Here is a 6,107-nt window from a genome sequence, read left to right as displayed (position 1 = left end):
GGAGGGCAGGAGAAGGGAGAGGTTGGGAGGAGAGTGGGGAAAATCGGCTAGAAGGTCAAAGACTGGGGATTGATCACAATATTTTAGACTAGCCAAAAATTCCCCTGAGTCATTATGTGGTTCAAAATGAGGGAAAACCAACCATTGTTTCAGTGGTTGTGTGGAGGCTTTTACGAAGAGTCTGTACAGCTACTTGTCTGGAATGATACATGGTCTTCTGCTTGAGCAGGGGGTTGGACTAGAAGACCTCCAAGGTCCCTTCCAGCTCTGTTATTCAGTTATATTAAGCCATTGGATGCATTAGGGCTTTGAATTTAGCACAGTACAGTATGCATGTTTTGAAAATCCAAGTTTTATATTCTGCATATGACAGGAATCAATATTTGAATAACAGTTTTGGAGGCAGGAGGAATAGAAGAGAACTTCTGGGAGGGCAAAAAGGGAGCCTGGGTGGAGGTCAAAGAGGCAAGGAAAATAAGAGCATAGAAGGGAAGGAGAGGATCAAATATCCAGGGTCCCAAGGATAAGAGCAAAAGTCCAGGAGCTACTGTACATGCTCCAATTTCCCAAAGAGATGTCTTGCAGCCAGGGAGATCGCAGAAGAGCAACTGGAAGTCCAAAGCATGGATGAAATTCAACTGGTTCTATCCTGCTCGGGTGAACCAATAGCGGTGGTTGCAGGAGGCTCCGCCCACCTGTGCGGACGTCATGATGTCACTTTTTTGCAATGATTGTAAGCCTCTGCGCATGTGCAGAAGGCTTTGCGCATGCGTGGACGACGGTCCACAAAGCCGAAAAGGTTGGAGAACTCTGGTCCAGAGCAAAGTTTCTCAACCTTGGCAACTTGAAGATGTGTGGACTTCAACTCCCAGAATTTCCCAGCCAGCTTTGCTTCAGGTTGCCAAGGTCGAGAAACACTGCCGGAGAGGATCAAGTCAGGAGTCCAGAAGTCAAGGCCTGGGCAGCAAAGAGGCAGCATTCCAGGTGGTCCTTCAGGTTCCTCTGTCAACTTCGGAAGGACTTCGGCTGAAGCCATGTTTCCTTTCTCCTTGGTTTCTCAGTTGCCACTCTTGGGGGGGGGAGGGGGGAGTTAGAAAGGAGTGGAATGTGGTGCCTGAGTCCACCAGACAAAACATCCACCAGAGGCAGCATGTGAACCAAGGTCATCTGAGATGGAGGGGGACGATCCCACTGGACTGATTGGATAACGTGACCCAAGACACCTGAGGGGGGTGGGAAGTTTCTATTCTTTTTATTACTCTGAAGCGTGGGAATTACTACCCAGGGCTCGCTTTACCTTTGTAAGTGCCAATACAGTGTACTCATTCAAGCCTGAACGGAGCTTCCAAATCCTGATTCAATTGGGTTCGTTGCTCGGAACTACGACATATCCTGGAGTAGTCCTTCCAATGGCAAAGGGAATCAGATTTACAAATACCGGACGCTGTTTGCACGAGGGAAGTGTTCTCAGGCACAGAATATTGAACTAGGGATAACTTGCACTAACTTTTCTGGTGCTGAGCCAACCGGAACACGTGGCAAAATCATCCAAGCTACTCTGGAATCTCCCTTCGGTCTCAGGTAGCCTTCCTTATCAGCTGCTCTGACTTCTACGTTCTGTTCACTGGCAAGATGGGCGGCTCTAGTGATTTATTTTATTTATTTTATTTTATAAAATTTGTATGCTGTCCTATCTCCAAAGACTCAGGGCGGCTCACAACGACAGTCGACCAAGCGACTGTTAAAAACAACGAATATACATAAAAATCAAGAAGTTTTTTTTTAAAAAAATTAAAATATACTACCCCATCAGTCCAGGCCGGGGGACATAAATAGCCAGGTTTTCAATTCACGGTGGAAGGTGCGAAGGTCAGGGGCCAACCGGAGCCCCAAGGGAAGTTGATTCCAAAGGGTGGGGGCACTCACAGAGAAGGCTCTACCCCTGGGAGTTGCAGCCGACATTGTCTAGCCGATGGCACCCTGAGTAGGCCCTCTCTGTGAGAGCACACCGGGCGATGGGAAGTTGACGCTGGTTGCAGGTGGTCTGAGAAATAACCTGAGCCTAAGCCCTGAAGGGCTTTATAGGTTAACACCAGCACCTTGAATCTCACCCGGAGGGCAACCGGCAACCAATGCAAGCTGCGCAGGAGTGGTGTAATATGGGAGTATCGGGTCCCTCCCGCAACAGCCTGGATCTGGGCAATTTTGGGCAGAAAGCCAAGGATGGGAAGACATGTTGTTTAAACTAGGAACGGAATTAAGTTTTATAAATAATTTTACCTGGGTTGTACAATATCTGTATAGTCTTCCTATTCTTGTATTCCATAGCTGTAAGGATTTATATATATATTACAGTGTTTCACAACTTTTAAAATTTCGACTCCCAGGATTCTCCATCCAGCATGGACTTCCTCTTACAGAATCCCGAGTTGGAAGGGACATTGGAGGTCTTCTAGTCCAACCCCCTGCTCGAGCAGAAAAGTCTGTACCATTCCAAATAAGTGCCTGTCCAGTCTCTTCTTAAAAGCCTCCACCTACAACTTCTGAATGCAAGCCATTCCACTGATGAATTGTACTCACAGAAGAGAGTGCATTCCGGTGCTTTGGAGAACAGGTTAAGCCCCTCTTCTTTCTGGCAGCCCCTCAAGACTGCCAGCATGTCAACCCTAGTCCTTTTTTTCTCTAGATTGGTCATACCCATTTCCTGCAACTGTTCTTCACATGTTTTAGTCTCCAGACCCTTAATCGTCTTAGTTGCTCTTCTCTGAACTCTTTCTAAAGTCTAAATACCATTTTTATAATGTGGTGATCAAAATTGGATGTAATATTCCAGATGTGTTCTTACTAAGATTTTATAAAGCGATACAAATATTTCAGATAGTCTTGATTCTATCCTTCTGTTTATGCAACCAAGGATTGCATTAGCTTTTTTTGGCTGCTGCTGCACTGTTGGCTCATATTTAAGTGATTGCCCACTCAGACTCCAAGATCCCTATCACAGTTATTGCTATTGAGCCATGCTTCACCTAACCTGTACTTGTACATTTGATTTTTTTTTTTTTTAGTTTAAGTGTAAACCTTACTTTGCTCTATATTAAAGTCCATTTTGTTAGATAGGGCCCAGTGTTCAAGTCTGTCAAGATCCATCAAGAGCTTGACTTCTGGGCAGTTGGCTATTCCTGCCAACTTCGTGTCATCTGCAGATTTCATGAATTCCCCTTCTATCCCCTCTCTAAGTCATTTATGAAGATATCTCAGAATACTGGGCCTAAAACAGAACCTTGGGGTACCCCATCGCTTATTCCCCTCCATGTAGATGTAGTACCATTATTGACGGTTCAACATTATTGATATGTTGAAATCCACATATCTTGAAGTGGCCGAGGTTGACAAACCCTGATCTATAAGCATCTGAACAATGGAGCTTTGCTTCAGGTCAGATCTGCATCTCCTTCTGACCTTCCTTTCCCCCCCCCCACCCCCCAATCCTCCCTGAATTCCTTCTCCTTTCAGAATTTAAACTGGGCAGAGGTGCCTTGTGTGACCCTGCTCTGGGCGATGGTTATCATAGCCATTCATCCCTCTGCCCTTCAAAAATCACCCCAGTTCTGATCTCCATCAAAGTTCATATTTTCATAACTAATGTTGTTCTAGGAAGTTTTATAACTATCTGAACAAATACCAGCCCATTGTGCTGATATCATGCAGGATTGACATTTTGTTTACTGGACCTAGTTGCGGCAGGGTCAACATCCCCAAATATGGGCAAATGGGAGAACTGCAAACTTCTAAATTCAACAGTAGAGAGGACATTAAGCACTTCTACAAATCTAACTTGTGCCATTTTGACATGATAATATTTTTCAGTATTTTTCCTCTTTGGTGAACTTATCAAAACGCTACTTTGTAAATTTAGGGTACTTTGTAATATATCATCTTGGTGGTCCACAGACAGACCCAGGACATAATCTGGGGGTTCTCCTGGCTCATGACTCCTGTTAGAGGAGAGGTGGCAGTTGTGGCCGGGAGGTCCTTTGTGCAACTGTTGATTGTGTGGCAGTTACGTCTTTTCTTGAACCAACAATCCCTGCTCCTAGAACTAAGGAGAAATTTTCTTAGAACTGAGAACAGTTAACCAATTAACCAAATGCCTCCAGAAGTTGTAGGTGCTCCAACACTGGAGGTTTTCAAGAAGAGCTTGGACAGCTGTTTGTATGGAATGGTATAGGGTTTCCTGCTTGAGCAGGGGTTGGACTAGAAGACCTCCAAAGTCCCTTCTAATTCTGTTATTCTGTATTTTGTCACTCAGCCCTCTTCCTTGCTTCTTTTTTCTAACCTACTTGAAACGTGTGTTTGTTCTGTTCTTCATGTTATTTTGCTTAATGTATAAATATTGTTTGCTGAGGGGGGAGAGAGAGAGAGAGAGAGAGAGAGAGAGGAAGAAGAAGAAGAGGAGGAGGAGGAGGAGGAGGAGGAGGAGGAGGAGGAGGAGGAGGAGGAGGAGGAGGAGGAAGAAGAAGAGCATAAGTTTAAATAAAACATTATACCTAAGTATTTATATCTTGGCATAATGCTGAAATAAACAAAACTTCAGAATGCTCAACATCAGCTGAGATTGTAGATTGTAGATTTGTATTATGTATACTTAATGTTAGATCAGGCGCAGGAAATGAAGACGTGACCAGCTCGATACATTTAGTAACTTTATTAGCTACAGTAACAAGACTGTGCACTGCCGGAGCTCTCCTTATATTCGCTCCGGCAGACGCACTGCCCCTAGACAGCTATTCAAACTTCCCGCCCGATGGCTGGCAGCCAATCTGGGCGGGTGTCCTTATAAGGACATAACACTCCTCCCCTCCTAGTCAGAAAACAGTCACTCAAAGTTAATGAATGTCACGTAATCGCGCAGGTACATAGGACGCCTCGGCACCCTAGTTGACCTGCGCAGTCTCACTTCTTCATTGACGCCGACCTGGACGGACGGGGCTCCTGTGCCTCCTGGTTCCCTCCCCGGAACCGGACTTGGTTCGGCTGGCGAGTGTGTGGGGTCACTCCCAGCACCTCCGGCTGAACCGTGGACCTCGGACTGCTGGTTCTGATGGTCTTCCTCCTGGCCTGTGCATCGGTCGTCTCGGTGTGGCCGCTCGGCGCCGACCCGGGAAGAGTGTCTGAGTCTCGGTACGTCCCTGGTTGTCACTTGCTCCTCCCCGGTCTCCCGGGCTCTGTGGTTCGGCTGCGGTTCGGTTTCTTGTTGTCGGGGTGTGTCTCGGATCGGTGCCCTCGGGCCCGGTCTCTCGGCGGTGGGTGGTGCTGACCTTGGTTGTGGGGTCCGACCTCGCAGGGGTGGTGCAGACCTCCTTGGTTGGGGTGGCAGAGGCCTTCCTTGCTGGGCTGGCGTTGGCCTACTTTGTCGGGTCGGCGGTGGTCGTCCCGGTCGGGCTGTTGTTGTGGGGCTACCTCCGTGGGGCGGTGGAGGTCTCCCCCGCCGGGGTGGCGCTGGCCTCCCTGGCCGGGTTGTTGTAAGCTTTCCTTTTGCACTAGTCCCCGGTCTACCGCAGGTCGGTGGCTGGGGTCTTTCATGCTGGGGTGTTGTTGCTGGGCTGCCCTCTGTGCTGGGTGGAGGTCCCCCTCGCTGGGGTGTTGTGTGCCATCCTCACCCATGAGCTGTGGTGTGCCCACCTCGGGCGGTCCCCAGTCTACTTGGCTGGCAGTCCTCCTTGCTCTGGGCCCGTCTGCTGCCCCAGCCGGGTGGCCGGGGTTCGCCCTGGTTGAGAAGTCCCCGGTCTACTTCTCTGGCATCCCGTTGTCCTGGTCGGTCGGGTCTTTGCTTCCCCACCTCGCCGGGGTGTTGTTGGCCTGCCTTGCTGGGGTCTGGTGGGCCGATCTCGCCGGGGTGTTGTTGGTCAGCCTCGCTGGGGTGTTGTAGGCCTACCTCACCAGAGTGTTGTAGGCCTACCTCGTTGGGGTGTTGTAGGCCTACCTCGTTGGGGTGTTGCAAGGCTACCTCGTCGGGCTGGTTTTGTCCTACTTCCCTCCACCTTTTCCGGAGCTGGTCGATGTGATGTCTACAGACCTGTCCATCTTCCAGCTCCACTGTGTAGGAC

This window comes from Pantherophis guttatus, chromosome 12 (genome assembly GCF_059756535.1).
Source record: "Pantherophis guttatus breed Tessera chromosome 12, ASM5975653v1, whole genome shotgun sequence".
Classification (NCBI taxonomy): Eukaryota; Metazoa; Chordata; class Lepidosauria; order Squamata; family Colubridae; genus Pantherophis; species Pantherophis guttatus.
The sequence above is the reverse complement of the archived record's forward strand: the minus strand, read 5'-3'. Positions refer to the sequence as shown.